The sequence below is a fragment of the Giraffa tippelskirchi genome, chromosome 9 (genome assembly GCF_054371585.1).
Source record: "Giraffa tippelskirchi isolate mGirTip1 chromosome 9, T2T-mGirTip1v1.2.pri, whole genome shotgun sequence".
In the NCBI taxonomy this organism is placed as follows: domain Eukaryota; kingdom Metazoa; phylum Chordata; class Mammalia; order Artiodactyla; family Giraffidae; genus Giraffa; species Giraffa tippelskirchi.
The window spans coordinates 4,168,008-4,187,288 of NC_137283.1; the positions used below are offsets into that span (position 1 = coordinate 4,168,008).

The 19,281-nt window shown below is 41.0% G+C and overlaps 1 protein-coding gene and 1 long non-coding RNA gene across 16 annotated transcripts in view; one reads left to right on the top strand and one right to left on the bottom strand.

Moving 5' to 3' along the window:
• The window catches only part of RBMS3 (RNA binding motif single stranded interacting protein 3), a 1,621,798-nt gene that overhangs the window by 1,239,091 nt on the left and 363,426 nt on the right, over nucleotides 1-19,281 (top strand). The window lies entirely within an intron of this gene.
• On the bottom strand, nucleotides 1,207-8,107 carry LOC145520532 (uncharacterized). Its single transcript, XR_014064552.1, has 2 exons — nucleotides 5,434-8,107; nucleotides 1,207-1,890 (listed from the first exon to the last, which is right to left on the bottom strand). It is a non-coding gene; the product is annotated as an uncharacterized LOC145520532 (long non-coding RNA).

The window sequence follows — 19,281 nt, forward strand, 5'->3', positions numbered from 1 at the left end:
CATCCAAGTTATTTTGAGCCTAATATGTATTGACGATTTGCCATCGTTCTATGTATTGACGATTTGCCATCGTTCTATGTATTGACGATTTGCCATCGTTCTATGTATTGACGATTTGCCATCGTTCTATGTATTGACGATTTGCCATCGTTCTATGTATTGACGATTTGCCATCGTTCTATGTATTGACGATTTGCCATCGTTCTATGTATTGACGATTTGCCATTGTTCTATGTATTGACGATTTGCCATTGTTCTATGTATTGACGATTTGCCATTGTTCTCCAGAGTTAAGCCAATGATTCTTTATAACTATGTAGATAACGGATAAGTGGAATGGGGATGATACAGTGTTGTGCAGAGAAATAGAATCCAGCCAGGCAAGTCTCTCTTACTAAACATCAACAGATAATAGGCTCAGATGAGAAGAAAATATTTTACATTTCTTTGGGGTCAGATTTTAAGCTGAAAGCATCTTTAGAAGCTACTTAAACATTTTTAACAATAGCCTTGCTAATTGAAGCCCAGTTGTGTACGTGGATCGAAGCATCCTTTAGGACACTTCTAGGCTAATAGGGTTCATTTCTGAGCACAAACTAAGAAATGCCACATTTACAGTCATTCTGGATTGCTATACAGTGTAAGAACTAAATAGGTAGGAGGAATAAGCAAAAAAGAAAGAAAAAGAATTGCTATTCAAGCTGGCTAGAGGAAAAAGAAAGTAATAATATTCCAAGCCCAAGTTTAAGTAGGAACAGTAACAGTAGTTTTAAGGAATAATGTTTAGTGAAAATAACATCCCAATTCTCTAGGTTGTATCAGCTAAGGGAAACACTTAGAATACATGATGAAAATGCTAGTGGCTGTAATTAGGCATATCCAAACTTTTGGAAACTAGTTTTATCAGATTTCTGAAAGATAAATATTTAGCAATATCATTCCATGTATGAGATTCTGGGTAGGTTGGACCTCTTCTTACTGGCATTTTATAAACAAGAGGGTCACCGAAGAAAAATAAATTCTTTATCACCCCCAAGAAAAACACAACCCCTTATGTATCAGTGATTCATGTAATAACTGAATTCTGTCATTTGTTCTTTGTAAAACATTAATATATTTTGAAAGTGAAATAGTTTGCATATTTTAATTGTAGCTAGATTTGATGATTCCGTTATTTTATGCCACGGAATATTTCAGCACCTTAGGTTTCTTTTTTCCTCTCCTCTTGGCATCCTCTCTCCCTTTCTTCCCCTCCCAGCCTAAAGTAGTCAGTTTTTCTGGAATGATACTGTGAACATAAACATTCTGATAATAGCTCTCTTCTTTGCAAATGGAACCGATGGCAATACAAGCAGTTGCTCTAAATAGGTAAGCACTTAAGTTCTTCAACTTTTGTCTATTAGGTTTTTTATCTTACTCAGAACCTATTTCATTTTGAGAACAACTTGTTGGTAACCAGTTAGAAACCAGCAAAATTTTGTAAAGCAATTATCCTTCAATAAAAAATAAAATTAAAAAAAAAGTCTGATCTTTTTCATTTTGTATGTTTTGTTTGCTCCAAGAAGGAAAAAAAGTATTAATTGTCACTCATATCTTGTACTGTGGTGGGGATTCTATGTTAAACTGTCCAAGTGACCAGCACAGATAAAGTTGCCGATCTTAATTAAATACCAGGGCCATTATCTGAAACTACCAACTATATCTCATATTTAATAAAACAGGAAAAGCCAGTCTTTAGAATAATGGACAAGGCCTTGGACTGTCTCTGGTCCATGGTTAGCCCTCTCCACCATCTTCCCTCTGATCCAGTCAGCCTGGGTTCTCTGCAGTTTTGGTCGCTGCATAAACACAGGCTGGTGTCAGACCCTGAGTGCATGGCATTTCTTCTTCCTGAACCCATATTCTCCCACATATGCATTTGCCTTCCTCATCTCTTTCAAGTGTTTGTTCAAATGTCACCTTCTTAATAAGGCATTCCCTGAATGCCCTATTGGAAATTATATTCGCCCTACTTCAATGCCTGCTATCCTATGGGCTTCTCTCGTGGCTCAGCCAGTAAAGAATCTGCAATGCAGGAGACCCAGGTTTAATCCCTGGGTCAGGAAGCTCCCCTGGAAAAGGGAATGGCAACCCACTCTAGTATCCTTTCCTGGAGAATTCCATGGACAGAGGAGCCTGGTGGACTGGGCTACAGTCCATGGAGCAGCAAAGAAGTGGACACAACTGAGCGACGAACACTTTGACTTCATTTTCACTCCGATATTTCCTATCCTTACATCCACTTTATTTTTCTTCATAGCACCTGTAATATATTGACTGATTTACTCTTGCTTACGTCCACCCACCAGAACGAAGCCTTGCTGATGGCAGGTATCTTTGTCTGCAGCTGTCCTGTATGCCCAGGGCACAGTGCCTGGAACCCAATGAGTGTTCAATATTTGGTTAAATATCTGTTCAATGAACAAATAAATGCATATTTGCTGCATTTTACATTTCCTCAGGGCTCTTGAACTTTTTCACCTCTGTCAGTAGCAATGTGTGTTTCTGAGTTCTGGAATCTTGTCTGGCAAAGAGAAAGGAGAGAGGGAAAGGTTAACTGCTTTGTTTGACATAAGCAAGCATGTGATTATGTAAAGCAAATGCTATCTTTTAATCATTCTCTCTATTAGCTGAATATTAATACAATTAAAAATACAATGCTGTTTACTTCACTGACATTAAAATCATAACTTTGTATAAATAGCTATTTAAATATGCCAAGAAAATATATTTATTTTTTCAAGCTTGTTACTTTATATAAAAATACTTTAATATTTAGCATTCTTGTATCAGTAGAGATTTGCCCATTATAGGTGTTACTCACTAGCCCTCAAAACATTCTTTATCTCTGAAATTCAATAATTTCACCTAAGCCGTAATGACTGATCCAATTTAATAATCTACTAAAACCAGAGATTATCCTGCTGGCAACTAACAGAGAAAATAAGAAAAAAAAGATTTTATTGCCCTATCTTGTACTCAGTAAGTCAGTTTTTAAAATTATCTGAACATGTAAATTAACATTTAATATTTAACCAAACATACCTCCTGCCTCAAAAACTCTGGGAAGCATTGTGCCTGTCCCTCCTCACTCCCAAATAAATTGAAAAGATAGCAAGTAGAAAATATGGGTGACAAATGGATAAGGTCTGGCAACCTGTGTGTGAAGGAATATAGCTCTGAAAAATAGAACTTCTACCTATTATCAGGTTGGCACCGACCTAGGCTGGAAATGGCCATTTTTCTTGGGTGAGAAGCCTTCACTTGGATGCATTTAACTCAGTGGGTTCTATAATCTGTCCCAGTGGTTTCCAAAGTGTGATACCTGGATCAACAACATCAAAATCCCTGTGAACTTGAAGTGTCAATTCTCTGTGCCCACTCACTCAGTTTTTTCACAAGTCTTTGAGGTGATTCAGATGCAGCTAGTTTGTTGTTGTTATTGTCCAGTCACTAAGTCGTGTCTGACTCTTTGTAGAGTATCCATGGACTGCAACACGCCAGAATTCCCTGTCCTTCACTATCTCCCAGAGCTTTCTCAAACCCATGTCCGTTGATTGGTGATGCCATCCAGCCATCTCATCCTCTGTCACCCCCTCCTCCTCCTGCCCTCGATCTTTCCCAGCATCAGGGTCTTTTTCAGTGAGTCCACTCTTTGCATCAAGTGGTCAAAGTATTGGTGCTTCAGCATCAGTCCTTCCAATGAATAATCAGGGTTGATTTCCTTTAGGATTGACTGGTTTAATCTCCTTGATTTCCAAGGGACTCTCAAGAGTCTTCTCCAGCACCACAGTTCAAAAGCATCAGTTCTTTGGCACTCAGCCTTCATTATAGTCCAACTCTCACATCTGTACATGACTACTGGAAAAACCATATCTTTGACTATATGGACCTTTGTAAATAAAGTGATGTCTCTGGTTTATAACACGCTGTTTAGGTTTGCAGCTAGTTTGAAAAATGCCAGTTGATCCTATTCGGTCAATATGTATAGAGCCTTTTTAATATATATAATACACTGATTCAATATCCTGTAATAATAATAATGGAAAAGAAAAAAAATACCGTATGTGTGGTGGGGCAACAAAGATGCAAAATGCATCTTCTCTCACGGAAGAAATTATTCTGAAGACTCTAACTGGCAAGACTCTGAAGGAAAGTCTTCTGAAGTGTCTTTGCTGGCACACGTGGACAGTCTCGGTGGAGATCCACACCTTGACATGGTCTTGCCCTAATACTTGGTTTTAGTTTTATCTGCATAAAATTAAATTCATGTTGGTAAATTTTAGTTTATAAAGTGAAAAAGTGTAAATAAAATAGAAAAGTTTCAGTAATTCTCTACAGATAGCAAGTCATATTCAATAATGCAAAACCAGTATTCTCTTTTATTGATGTCCATGTGAATTTTGAGTTAAGAAATGGGGCAAGGAGTAACAGATTAGAATAAGGATAGCAGATGCTTCCCCCCCTCCATCTGGCAAGACACTTGCTTTTTTTGTTTCTGAGCTCTGCAGCTAACCACCTCTGATGTCATTCCCATTGTAAACCATATTACTTTCTTCATGGATAGGGAATCTGTCAGTAATCAGACAGGTAAAACAGAAACCACTCTAGGTATTTCTGAATGAGAACCTTCACCACAGGAATTGCTTATAGACTGTTAGAAGGACTGGAGAAGGGATTAGAGGTGGAGGATATAGTAACTCAGAGATTAACAAACAAAAGAAACTGAAGGTACTCTGCAGGCTGGCCAGACACAACTCAGGAGCGGTGTCAGCATATGACCAGGTCCCTCGCACACCGGTCCCTAACGCTCCTAGAAGACTCTGCGACTACTGAAAGGGCCACAGATCCCTCTGTGCGAGCTGCCAGATGCTGTGGCTAGGCTGGCCAGTCCTGCCATTTCCAGCAATAGTGCTGGAGCCAGCAGCTGAATTAGAACTTCTGAAGGTGGCTGGAACATGTAGCTGCCTGCGAACGCTGGTGACACCTCCTGAAGCCAAGAGGAAGTTTGCTTTTCCTTACTCCTCTCCTTTAGTCTCCCACGGGAGGTACCTCCCATGGGCTGACCTAAGGAGAAGACAGCTGGAAGGTCTGACCAGGAAATGTAGTTTTCAAGGTCCTAGTATCTGGGATACAGAGTAATACACAAAATGGGGGCGTGAAGCTGAAAGAAAGGGGGCAGATGACCTGCAGAGACATGAAAAGTGGAAGAAAGTGTTAGTTGCTCAGTCATGTCTGACTCTTTGTGACCCCATGGACTATAACCCACCAGCTCCCTGTCCATGGAATTCTCCAGGCAAGAGTAGAGGAGCAAGTAGCCGTTCCCTTCTCCAGGGGATCTTCCTGACCCAGGAATTGAACTCAGGTCTCCTGCATTGCAAGTAGAGTCTTTACTGTCTGAACCACTAGGGAAGCCCTGCACAGACATGAGGACGCATCTTTAAAAATCATTTGGAACACGTGGGATCACAGAATTCAGAACTTCGAGGACCCTCAGCATTCGCTTGCATGTGAAATTTTTTTCAGATAATTTTCAGCTATGGCACTGAGGGTTTGACAGGAAATCTGACACCTTGCTTGTTATAAAGTAGAGGCAAAGGTATAGCAAAAGGTAGTGTTGGAAGGAGAGACCGCTATGCAGTGAGCTGTTCCCCGTCTCGGTTGGGCTAGGCCTCCCTTCCCCTGTGGCTGGCAGTGCTAGCTGCTGCTGGCTCAGGACGGCCCTGTTCTCGGGAGCACTGCCCTGGGCTGAAGGGGTTGCCTCCTGCACTCTGTGACCAGGTGATACAGGTGTACAGAAAGCCGTCCAATGGGCTCAAGCAAGACAAGCCAGTATGTGGAAGATGCTGCAGAGCCCTCAGTGGGAGATATTGGGGCTGGACGCTGCCTAAGTCCACAGCTGTGACCGGCTCCTCCCTGTCTCCTCTCCTGCTTCCCTGTCCTTGCATGGCCCCCCAGAAAAACGTGAGGGGAATGTTTTACTCAAGCCCTGCTCCGAGGGACATATGCTCCTAAGCCTGGCATATTGTCCGGTACTCTTCTCCGCACCCTCATCTTTGAGCTGTGCTTGGGTTGACAGAGTGAGTCCCAGGAAGCCATCTGTCTGAGTGCCTTGTCCCAGATCACGTGCTTGGTGGGACGCTCTGACCCTGGGGTCACTGGAGTGACTGACCCAGTAGTCACCCTTTCTGCTCTCAGGAAAATTACACAATTCACAACCACTTTGACTACTTCTCTCATTCTCCCTTAGTTAGTAGTTCAGTCGCTCAGTCGTGTCCGACTCTTTGCGACCCCATGGCCTGCAGCGCGCCAGGCTTCCCTGCCATTCACCATCTCCCGGAGCTTGCTCAGACTCATGTCCGTTGAGTCCATTTTCCGTTAGGCCCCACCGAAGCGGGATTCTGCAGTAGCTGGCAGATAAAAACTAACAATTTAAGAACAGAGGTCTCACTAGGGTGTTAAGGGGCCTCACTCGCAGACTGTTTCCGGAGCTCTGTGGGTGATCTGTTAAACCTCAACATGATTCTGGATTCTTCACTCCTTCCACGTTCTTCCGCTTTTTTATCTTCTTTCCAGTGTTACTTTGTTTTGTTTATTTTTTTTCTTATTGGGGTTTAGTTGCTTTACAATGCCGTTAGTTTCTGCTGCACAGTGAAATGAATCAGCCATACGTATACATATATCCCCTCGTTTGGGGTTTCATTTTCACTTAGGTCACCACAGAGTGCTGTGCTGCATTAGTTACCGGCTTATACATAGTCGGGTACATATGTCAGTTCCAATCGCATAATCCACTCCCACTCCGTTTCCCCCCATCGCCCAGTATCCATAAGTTTGTTCTCTATGTCTGTCTCTATTTCTGCTTTGCAGTTAAGCTCATCTATACTATTTTTCTAGATTTCACATGTATGCATTAAAAAATTTGTTTTTCTCTTTCTGAATCACTTCACTCTTATCTGACAGCCTCTAGATCCATCAATATCTCTGCAAATGGCACAGTTTTGTTCCTTTTTATGGCTGAGTAATGGTCCATTGTATATATGTACCACATCTTCTTGATCCATTCCTCTGTTGATGGACATTTAGGTGGCTTCCATATTCTGGCACTATTGTAAATAGTGCTTCAGTGAACACTGAGGTGCGTGTGCCTTTTGGAATTATGGTTTTCTCTGAGTGCGTGCCCAAGAGTGGGATTGCAGTATCATATGGGAGTTCTGTTTTTAGTTTTTTTAAAAAATAGGAACTGTTCTCCAAAATGGCTTTACCAATTTACATTCCCACCAACAGTGTAAAAGGGTTCCCTTTTCCCCATACTCTGTCCAGTGATTTTACTTTTTAAAACACGTGTGCCAAAAAAGGATGGGTTTCTTCCTGGAGCTGACTAGATGGAGTAGTTTCCATCCAGCCAGCCCTGTTTCATGTGGACTCAGCTGGCAAGGGCTCCTTCGTAGTATCACGTCTCACTGTCTTTCTGAAGACATTCTTCAAAGATTTTCTTTGCCAAGCTTGAGATCACATGGTCTTATAAAAGGCCCTTTAACCTGCCATTTGCCAGGTTTTTTCAGTTTCCGACCTATTCTAATATAGAAGGACCATACAGTCATCGCTGGCAGTTGCTCCTTGATCTCTGGTAATGGCCAAAATTTTTCATTCAGAGTAAATAGTATTTTATATATTTCCAACTGCACACAAGACTAAAAGGGACTTTATTATAAATAAGTTGGATTATGTCCTCTTGAAATTCATATGTTGAAATTCTAACTTCCCATTATAGTCCTTACATTCCCTTATTGGGGAGTAGGGTTGTTGCAGGCGTAATTGATTAAGTCAGCATGAGGTCATGCTTGGACTAGGACAGGCCCCTAATCCAATATGACTGATGCTTTTTTACAAAAAGCGGGTATTTGGAGACAGCCATGCACACAGGGGAGCAGCGTGTGAAAATGAAGGCAGAGACGGGAGTGATAATTCTACACACCCAAGGAACCCCAAAGATTGCCAACTTCTCCCAAGAGCCAGGAGAGAAGGAGGGGCCTCAAGAAGAGCCAACGCTGCTGACACCTTGATCTTGAACTTCTAGCCTCCCTAACAATACAATTCCTATGTTTAAGCCATACAATTTGTAATGTGTCATTATGATAGTAGTAGAAAACAGGCCTGAATTCATCCCTCCTGTTACCTGCATTATATATAAAACTCATTTGATTCAGTCAAGTTCTACTCCAGGACATTGTTTTTCAATAGAACGCCTCAGTGTGTAAATATGTCTTCATGCTTATATATCCTGTTTTAAATGCCTTTGTTGTATTTATTTTGTATTATGTATTTTTAGTTTTAGTGGTGGTGTTTCTCTTGATTGTTCTGATCATTTGGAAGGTTTTTCTTGTTCTTTAGCTCTTGTGTGCATTGCTTTTTAAAATTAAATAATATAGATATATCTGTTATTTACACAGTTTGAAAAAGTAAATTAGCAAACTTACTTTGCCGAGCATTACTTCTCCTCTCCAGTTTCCAAGTTTATTTATTCATGTTGCTTTTCTATCTAGGTTTGCAGTATTTACATCTTGTTATATAACATAGTCAAAAGTATTCAGTTTTAGGTCTACATTTAAACAAAATTAGCAGTCAATTCCAATCATTTTATATAATGGCTGTGCAATTCTTGAATTTTCATTTTTACTTACATTGCAATATTCTGAATTTCATAAACTGGTAGTTTCTAGAGAAACTATTGTGAGTGTCATAGTTCAATGTCTATGCATATTTCAGACTTTACATTTTACATGGGGCTTCCCAGGTGGCTTGATGGTTAAGAACCTGCCTACCAATGCAGAAGACATGGGTTTGATCCCTGGCTTGGGAAGATTCCTTGGAGTAGGAAATGGCAACCCACTCCAGGATTCTTGCCTGGAGAATCCCCATGGACAGAGGAGCTTGGCAGGCTACAACCCATGGTGTTGCAAATAATTGGACACAACTTAGCAACTAAACAACAAAATATTTTACATTCATATGGAAATGACAACTGTACATCAGGTATAAAATTCATGTCACTTTCCCCTCAGAACTCATTGCACTGCAATGCTTTGTTTTGTCTTTGCTCGCTTCATTGTTTGTTTTTTCCAGTACTGGTGTTGCTAAAGTAACCCTGATTTCCTACTTGATCGCAAAATTTCTTGAGGATGAGTGCCTCAAGGATTCTTTCTCTATCCCTGAAATTTATTTTTTATTACTTTTTTTGTATCAAATTTTTCCTAAAATATTGGTATTCCATTTTGATGTAGGTGTATGGAGGTCTTTACTGATTTTTTAAAGAACTGTTTAAGTAAACCTTTTGAATATTTTTGTTAGGTGGATTTTCCTAAAGCCCGTGCACCAGATCTGTGACTTGGTTTTCAGAAACATCTATTCTGCTTCTCATTCCAGATTTCTCAGTTTTTGGCAGATAAACCTCAACATCTGTTGTCTACAGTTTTAGTGTTTTCCCAGTCTTGTTATAGAGCCTCAGCTTCCTGGGTTTTTTTTTATTTTTTTCATTTTATTGGGTTTTCTGGAAAACATGCTCATTTTTCTACAGACGGTCTGAGATGGTTTTCTTGAGGATTAGATCCAATGAAGGGTAATCCAGTAAGAGCTGTCACACTCTTGGGTTAGCGTGGGAAGTAGCCCAGCCCCAGAGTGGGAGTCAGGCCCGCATAGAACCAGGGTCCTGTCTGTCACACGCCAGCTCTCCAAACCCCAGGAGACAACCAAACACTGTGAACCTCTGCTTCCTTGCAGTGAGGGAAAAGAAGGTCAAGTAAGTAACCTATTGGAAATTACCCGTGAAAATAAATAGAAGTGCAGGCTACTATTATCTTACTGAAAAGCAGTTGGGACTTCCCTGGGTCCAGTGATTAAGACTCTGTGCTCCCAATGCAGGGAGCATGGGCTCAGTCCCTGGTTGAGGAAGATCCCACATGCCATGTGGCATGGCCAAAAAAGTCTTTAAAAAAGAAAGAGAAGCACCGTCAGGCTGTAGAAAGTGATGCATCCATACAGGACAGACAGCAGTCCTCCCGGTGCGCTCACCTCTTCTCAAGTCTGTTTGGAAGTTCTCTTTTCCTGTTCTTCCTCTGCCAGCGTGTGATTCATGGCGACTCTGGTTGATAGAAAATATTCTACTGGATTGGGGATAGTGGGAGAAAGGTAGAGACAAGGATTTAAAAAAATATATCACGTCAGGACTTGGCTTTCAAGTCCTTACTTGCAGTCAATTTTGAGAGGATTCAAAGGAGATTTATAAATATCATTAGGGGTTATACCAGACACTAAAGAAGCTGATAGGATTTTGCTTGGAGAAGAAAGTCAGAGGTGAGATTTAATACTCTACCACTTGTGATACAGATGGGATTAATAACCAAATGAGATTCTTTGTCTCCAGTGATTATGGGGCAGATGAAAATTGACTTTGGTTACATGATGATAAACTCCAGACAGTGGAAGCAGCGAGGGGTTATCCCCTCGGAGTCTGGGTAGCGTGGGAATGGCTGCTGGAGAGGGCAACAGGACACTGGGTTCCTAAAGTGGGAAGAAATTCACATTACCTCTGAGCAGAAAGACTACAGCCTGTGGAGTCTGGGGGCCACCTGCCTCCCTGTTCTGTTGAGACCCGACCCTACAGGAACTATTAGCCACCGACTGCTCGGTGGGAGGATGAAGTCACTCTCTGGAGATCTCTAAGACGTGGACACATGATTTACACTGACCTTCAGGTATTCCCTGAACTTTCCAACAGCCACTTTGCTGTGCGTACACACATTAAGCTTTGCTCCAAGTCTCCTGGTCACAGCATCAGCATCGCCCGGGAGCTGGTGAGAAATACAGATTCATGGCACTGCCCAGACCTCATTCAGTGTCTCTAGGGCTGGGATCCCAGGATTCTGCCTTTTAACGAGACCTTTGGGTGATTCTTATGCATGCTAAAATTTGGGAATTGCTGAGTTTGATTGCTCTTTACTGGTTAAGAACTCACGTATTTATTTTCTTCCAGTGTTTTTTTTTCCCCCCCACCTCTTGGCAGCACACACCAAGAGTTGTGTGTTAAAATATTTCTTGCAGGATCCTTCTACTTTTTGTGTGCTAAAATATTTCTTGCAGGATCCTTCCATTTTTTTTATTTGTCAGCTAGCCTCTTAATAGTATTTATTAGAGTCCATTTTGCCCTACAGTAGATTGCCAAGATCATGATTAAGAAGCTTATTCAAATGTATTTAATATGTTTAAATGGAAACAACCTGGAGATGTAATTGCCTAAATTTAATCATGGATTTAATTTGTAGCTCAGACCAGTCAAATGGATCTTCCCAGTTTTCAGTTCCCTGTTTGTACAAGGAGATTAAAAAGTATGGACTCACAGGCTGAGCAGTGACCCTTTGAAGCATACAGTAGTGTGCCCACTTATTCTCATCAACCGTATTATATCATCCTGCTCTGTGGGACTTGTAGTTCCCAAAGTCAGACTAGAGCAATGGGGGAAAACAAGATAGCTATATGATTTTTTTCAGTCAAAGGTTATAAATTATTGCTAGGCTTATTAGCTTACACATTGCTGTGAGAATTAATAGAACAGGTTAAATATCCCGTTCTTAATTCTGCTTGGTTAAACAAATGCCCTTGTTTTAGCATGCCATGTCCAGCTGCCCTCAACCCACTAAACTGGGACGATCATTAGAAGGCATTTCATGTGAATTAGATGCTGGCCCCTGCTGGTGAAGGCCCCCTGTGGTGCTGTCTCCATTCTCTCAGTGACAATAGGTTTGCACTGAGCTCTTTGCACTTGTTTTACACAAGCCTGAAGTCTGACTACTGTGTGCCCCACAATGTCCCTCTTTTAGACCCTGAAATCTCTGGACTAGGTTTGACAGAGCAGCGGTATATCAACCATGGTCTGCCAAGTCAGCATCGATGCTCTCTCAGACAAAAAGATGAACAGGAAATGACCCCAGTGTTCTAATCAGGGTGGGCAGTTTGCATATGAGTGATGCTTTGCCCATCAAAAGTGCTGGGTTAGGATGCAGTGGGGTGGGCCGCTTTCGTTGCTCTGGGTGTGAGGAGGACAGCAGAGTCTAGGTAACATGTCTGTGTTCTCCCCTGGCTAGAGTCACACAGGTACATCCCAGTCCTTCTTTAGAAGACAGTCAAGACATTTCAGTAACAGGTCATTACATGTAATTATGTTGTGTGAAAAGTGGGCTACTTCTTCCAATCAGAAAGAAGCAGAAGAAAGAATACCTAGATTCCATACTCTTCAAAAAAAGTTATAAATTGTAGTTTTTGCCCATATTTTATTATGAAAATTTTCAAATATACAGAAAAGTGGAAATCAGTTTACAGTGAACTCGCTGTCTAGAATCTGCAATTAATCTATTTTTTACTTTTCATTTTATTTTTAAATGTTTTCTTACTGTGGTAAAAGACACCTAACACAAAATATACTATTTTAACCATATTGAACTGTACAGTTCAGTGGCACTGAGTACGTTCATATTGTTGTGCACCTCTCATCATCATGCATCTCTTGATGTTTTCATCTTCCTGAACTGCAACTCTGGCCCCAGTGAACACTAACTCCGGGCTTCCCTAGTGGCTCAGTGATAAAGAACCTGCTTGCCAATGCAGGAGACACAGGTTTGATCTCTGATCCTGGAAGACACCCAGGCCGCGGAACAACTCAGCCCATGCACCACAACTATGGGCCTGTGCTCTGGAGCTGCAACTGTTGAAGCCCATGCACCCTAGAGCCGTGCTCCACAGCAAGAGATGCCACCACAGTGAGGAGCCCAGTGCTGCAACTAGAGAGTAACTAACCCCCTTTCACCGCAACTAGAGTAAAGCCCACACAGCAGCAAAGACACAGCACTCAGCACAGCCAACAATAAATAAATATACGAAAAACCGCTAGCCCCCCATCCCCCCTCCCTACTCCCTACCCCTGGCATCTACCGATGTGCTTGCTGACTCTATGAATTTGACTATCCTAGGTACTTTGGGTAACAATTGTTTTATATATATTTTTTTTTACTGTAATTGTTTTACTGTATGCTCATTCCTCTAAAACTCTATTCAGTCATCAATCCATCTTACTTTTTTCAATAAGATGTCAGTTGCAAGCAGCAGTACACTTTAATTCTAAACCTCAACATGCATGCCATTAACTAGAATTCAATGGTAGTTTTTTGTTTGTTTGTTTTTTAGGTGACACTTTCATAAAATGAAGCACTCTGACCTTAAGTATGTAATTCAAAGAGCTTTGTGAAAGGTATCCATCTGTGTCATCCAAGCCCTATTCACATATAGAATATTGCTCATTACCCTAGAAATTAGTTATGTATTCTGAATTTATGTATACATATTCCTAGACATCTGACACTTTTCTTAATTTAATGAGGCTCCCCGAGGGCTTTACATGATAACTGTGGGGGCTTATATGTTTATCTTCTCTGCTCCTTTACTTAATGAAAATGACATGCTACTCAGTCTGATTGCCATCCTGCATACCCTACACTCAGCTCATGATTTCTTAAATTCTCTAATGCTCATCAAAATTAGTAGAGAAATGCCAAGATAACCTGGGTGAGCTTTATTCAACTTTCTCCCCTCACCAGCCACCTCCTTTAAAAGTGAATGGACACACGATGATAGAGCCACAATGTGCTCCAGCTCATCGCTTCTCAGGACAGATGGCCAGGTCAGGAAGGCAGTTTGATGTTCTGGTTCATTGCCAACGGTTGATGGTTGCTGGGAGGGCTGTGTTAAGAAGGAAGCTGAAGTTCTGTCTTTACTTCGTGTGAAGTTACCACAATTACTTAGTGATGTCTGCCGCAGTAGAAGCTGGGACCAGGAAGCAACTTCAGGCATATCCTCCCTTTTACCTACTAGACATGAGTGAGCTTCTAGAGTATTCCACGTAGCCATTGAAAAACTGCTAGGTTGAACAGACGATGGAAAAGGGCAGAAGCACACTGAATGAATCTCTGTCCTAGTTCATTTTTTTTAAGTTTCTTCAGCCGTGCTCTGCGGCATGAGGAGCCTTCGTTTCCTGACCTGCAACGGAAGCACAGCGTCTTAACCAGTTGACCACCAGGGATGTGCCATCATTCATATCTGTATCTTATTAAAATAACCAGTGTTGCTTTGTGACAGTCCTACCCACAAACAGAATGCCTAAATGGGGCTTAAAAACACAAGATAGGGGGTAATCCCCTAGCAGTACAGTGGTTAAAACTCCGAGCTTTCACTGTCAGGTCTGGGTCCAATTCCTGGTTGGGGGACTAAGATCCCACAAGCTATAAAATGCAAAAAAAAAAAAAAAAAAAAAAACCAAGGCAGGCGAAAAAGAAAAAAAAAAAGAGGGAAAGATGAGGACCGATGACTTCTATAATCCTAAGAATGAAAATGTGTCACTATTTGCCTTAAGGCTGATATACTCCAGGAATCACCCTCCTTATGCAAAGTGTAAAATTCTAAGTAGTGAACGATTTGAATCGCTACTACTATGGGTTGACAATACCCAGTTCACTTTACTGCTTTTCTCTAAGAGGCAAATAGAAACGGACGGGACTAGGTCAGTCAAGATTATTCTTTGTGCGTGGGGGCCAGGACGGAAGGGTGAGGAATCCAGCTTTGCTTTCATCTTTTGACTCACCAGCTTTATTTAAACACCTCAGCAGATATCAAGACGGTGTGTTTGCTTCTCGTAGCTCCGTGCGATCCCTCTTCACTGCGGTGTTTCCCCAAGTGTGACTTGCTTGGCCCAGAAGCATTTTTCGAAGACTAGATTTTCAAAGCAAATACACACACACACACACACACACACATCGGTAGTAGTTTCGAAAACAAAGGTTATCACATTTTTCTGAGGCAGAGAGATGAGAGGAGGGAGGATGCTGAGATGGAGTGTGAGTTTATTTCAAATGCCAGGTCTCATAAAGATGACAGCCATAATGCGCTGCCAAAGTGAACAGCAGCAGAGGGGAGGGATGTGGGGTTGGTAAGGGAAGGCTCAGATGAGAGCAAAGCTAAAAGAACCATTTCAGGGAAGTATGAAGTTTAAGGAGGCATGCCTGGAGGGCAGGCTTTCTTACCAAGTCTCCTGTGGGAACTCCTGACCAGAAATGCACAGGAAGGGAAAGAGACCCCACCCCCCCACCCCCACCTCCTTGAAAGGAGAGCATTTTTATTTCATCAGGATTGCTGAGGAATGCTCCTGCTGATAAGGCTACAGAAAATATTTCTGGGAGTGCATTTTCAGAACTGGGAACAGAGACAGTCTGTCTGAACCCAGCTCAACTTTTCTTTCTTATCGCTTCTTAAAAGCATGTTATCTTTAAGAGCCAAATTAACATTTCATGATACGGCTTCTCAGCAGCCCGTTTGTGGGCATCCCAGGGCTAGATAGGGATGACTAAGCAGTTTTGGAAAATGAGGGTCCCCAGAGCTGCTGGCTTGACAGTTTCCTTGTCAATCACAGATGGAGGCTATGTTCCTCTCTGGATGTCTGTGCCTCTGTAAGCAGACAGCTCCTTGTTCCAGGAAAGGTATGAGTAGTGTAATAGACGAAAGGAGCTGCAAACTATATTCTTATGAGAAACCAATTATCTGCACCGATGTGTTCAAATGACGGTTCGTTTTCCGTTTTGAATAGTGGGTAATGTTGAATTTTCTCAGTGCATTCAGAGATATACTTAATAATGTGTCAAATGAACATAGTAATAGTTGTGTGCCCTGCTGGGCAGTATACAAAGTAAAACTCAAAAATAAAATAAATGCAATACTCATTACTTGAAGATGAGTTCTAATGTTTACATTTTTACCTCTGCTGCCTTTTTCTGTTTTTCTTGACACTGAAGAATTTCAAGCGCCATATTAGAATGCACTTTAATGTTTTAAAAAAGGGGTTTTCAGAAGCATACAGTTCTGTGAAGTGAGGTAAATCAATGTATTTTTCTGAGTATCTCTATGATAAGTTTTACCATATGATTAAAGTATTTTTATAATCGAATGAAACTGTGCCTGGTAAAAGCTCACGTCCAGTAGATCCCTTAACTACGTATAAAACCACATCAGAGAGCTGTAGGATGCCCATTTTTCCTGGAATGCATTGTTAGTTTTCTGTTTGAGGGATAAAGGCACTTAAGTTTTTTTTTTTTTTCTCATAAATCTCATATTTGATTCTTTTCACGTATGATTTTTCCCTTTTTTTTTTAAATCATAGAGTAAAATTTTTAAATATTGCCTTTTATCCAAAATTTTAGTGTCTTAATCCTACATGGCTTCTGATATCAGAGGACACCAGAAAAATTTAGAGAGGTGTACCTATTGACCAGAATTCAAACAGCTAACATTCAGGGTTTATCATGCACATGTGCACATGCACACACACACACACACACACACACACACACACACACACACACACACCACACACACACACACACCACACACACACACACACACACACCACACACACACACCACACACACACACACACACACCACACACATACACACACACACACACCACACACACCACACACATACACACACACACACACCACACACATACACACACACACACACACACCACACACACACACACACACACACACCACACACACCACACACATACACACCACACACACACACACACACACACACACCACACACACACACACACACACCACACACACACACACACACACCATGAGATAAATAGGCTGATTTCTGTGTAATTTGAGGAATAGCACTTCTTTTTCTTACTGTTTCTTGAGAAACCCAAATAAAATTCTCCTTGCTTTATTTTACATGTTTTATTTTCTTAGACTTCAATTTTCCTTTTAGTGAATGTATGTAATTGTTTATATCTTTCAGTGGTAGAAAGAACTTCTAGGTTTTTTTTTTATTTTGGTAAAGGGACTTTTATTATGCTTGCTATGAGGTTTTTTTATATACATACGATAAAATACTCAACTACTTAACCTATTTTCCAAGTTTGTTCCCCATTCCCCCACCTCTTCATAAGAGTTCACATGAACGAAACCTAGTTTTTTTCCATTCCATTCTCTAAAAAAGGAAAAAGCATTCATTGCCACTGCTCTTTAGCCATTATTTTAGCCATCTCAGTCATGAAAAGAAACAGATAAGGAGACAGATAGATCAAGAGGTATTGATATTTAAAAAGAAATCATTCACAAAGCAGGCATATGAACCACAGGGCTTGACCTTGAACAAGCAGGCATAATAGCCAGGAAAAACCTAGATTTGTTAAGTCAGCTTTCTTTGAGAGCTTTTATGCATTATTTGGGCTTCCCTGGGGGCTCAGATGGTAAAGAATCTGCCTGCCGTGCAAGAGACCTGGGTTCGACCCCTGGGTTGGGAAGATCCCCTAGAGGAAGGAATGGCAACCCACTCCAGTATTCTTGCCTGGAGAATCCCCATGGACAGAGGAGCCTGGCGGGCTGCAGTCCACGGGGTCACAAAGAATCGGACATGACTGAGTGACTAAGCACACACATGCGTTATTTTAAGACGTGCCTAAGCCTTGCCTGCATCTTCATACTGATAAGAGCTCCACTGATGTTTCTGGGCACTTTTCAGTGAACATGGGCACTGCCACCTTACCCCCGCCTTCTGCACCACTATCCCACCGCCACCACCATTGCCCTACTGGGTGACTCAGGAAGACTTCTTTTTTTTTATTTGAAGACTTCTAATGTGGGTTTTCTGCCCGATGTACTTTACCAGCAGTCCTTCCAAAGGCGCTTGGCAGGCCCAACTTTGAACTGGATGGCTCTACCGTCCCTGTCTGGAGCTTCCCTTGGAGGTGGAGGCAGGCCCTGTGCCACGGGAGCACTCTTGCCCTCCAACAGGCAGAGCTGAGAAGTGATTGCCAGCTGGGACTTGGTACATATTCATGAGGGCTCTCATCCTAAGTCTTTCTCTGGGTACTTAGAGAGAAGAGACTTTTTTGTTTTGAGCTCTCATTTGCCCATCTTGACTCTATTTATGTTACTTTAAAGAGCATATTTTAATCTGTTTGCATTTGTCTCAATAATGGTATTGTTTCCTGGAGTCCTTGCATATCAAGAAATATTTCTTTCTGTATTTGCAAGTTCAGGGTGTCGGTGAGTGGGTTGGTATACATAATTCTGCTTGGATAGAATATTACGGCCAACTCTAATATTTTAAGTAAAAAAAAAATGAAAAAGGATAGGTAAAAAATTAGATATAAAAGCAATGATTGGTTCCATTTGCCTATATATCTTCCTTTTATCTTACATAGCCTTCACAGTACATACAAACTGCAAAATAATAAGATGTAACTTTAAACAGCTTAATTTGTAATTTTAGTTTTTTTCCCCCAGTTTCTTCAATTTATTTATTTTTTTTTCTTCAATTTCTTTGTGCAACAAAATTCTAAGGTTTAGGGGAAATGAACGCATTCTTTTGTTTCAGGAGTGGGTGCCTGCTATCCATAGTAAACATGGCAATTATCTTTCTTCCTCTTGAGATAAACTGGAAGGCTTTGCCTAGGTGTTCCCCTCTACAAGTATATATCATTGGTTTTGTTTGCATTCCATGTAGTACTAGGAAAAAAATGAGGTCATACATTTTGAAAGTGCAGCATATTTTGTGGATTTTCTTTTCCATGGCTTCTTTTTGAGTCTGATTTTTTTTTTTTTCTTCTCCTTTTCAGGTCTCAATTATACTTTTACACAGAATCTCATAAATTGTGTCAGTTGAGGACATGGTTACAGATAATATAAATGATTTTAAAAGCCACTAAACAAAAAGAGATTTTTCTAAGCCCCCAAAACAATTAACTGTGTTTAATTCAGTGTTTAATTTAGAATGTAACGTGTGCTCCTGATATTTAAAGCCATATGATCATCTGCAAATAATCAAAAGGGAAGACTCTTCAAAGAATCCAATCCATAGGCAACATGCATTATGTTATTTAGTTAGCTTTGACGAAGTCATCTAGGTGTTTGAACATTATTATCTACAGGGATTCTTTTACTTTCAACATACAGATTCAGTTCAAACTTGTGGAACAAAGAATGTTTTCTATTTGACATGAAGTGTCTCAACTTAATCCCCATTTTACTTCATTATACAGGCATTGAGCTAATTAATTTTTGAGAAATAAATGGTAAATAACAACTGGTAATTAGGCACAAAGGCTTTGCAAGGATTCCGTGTT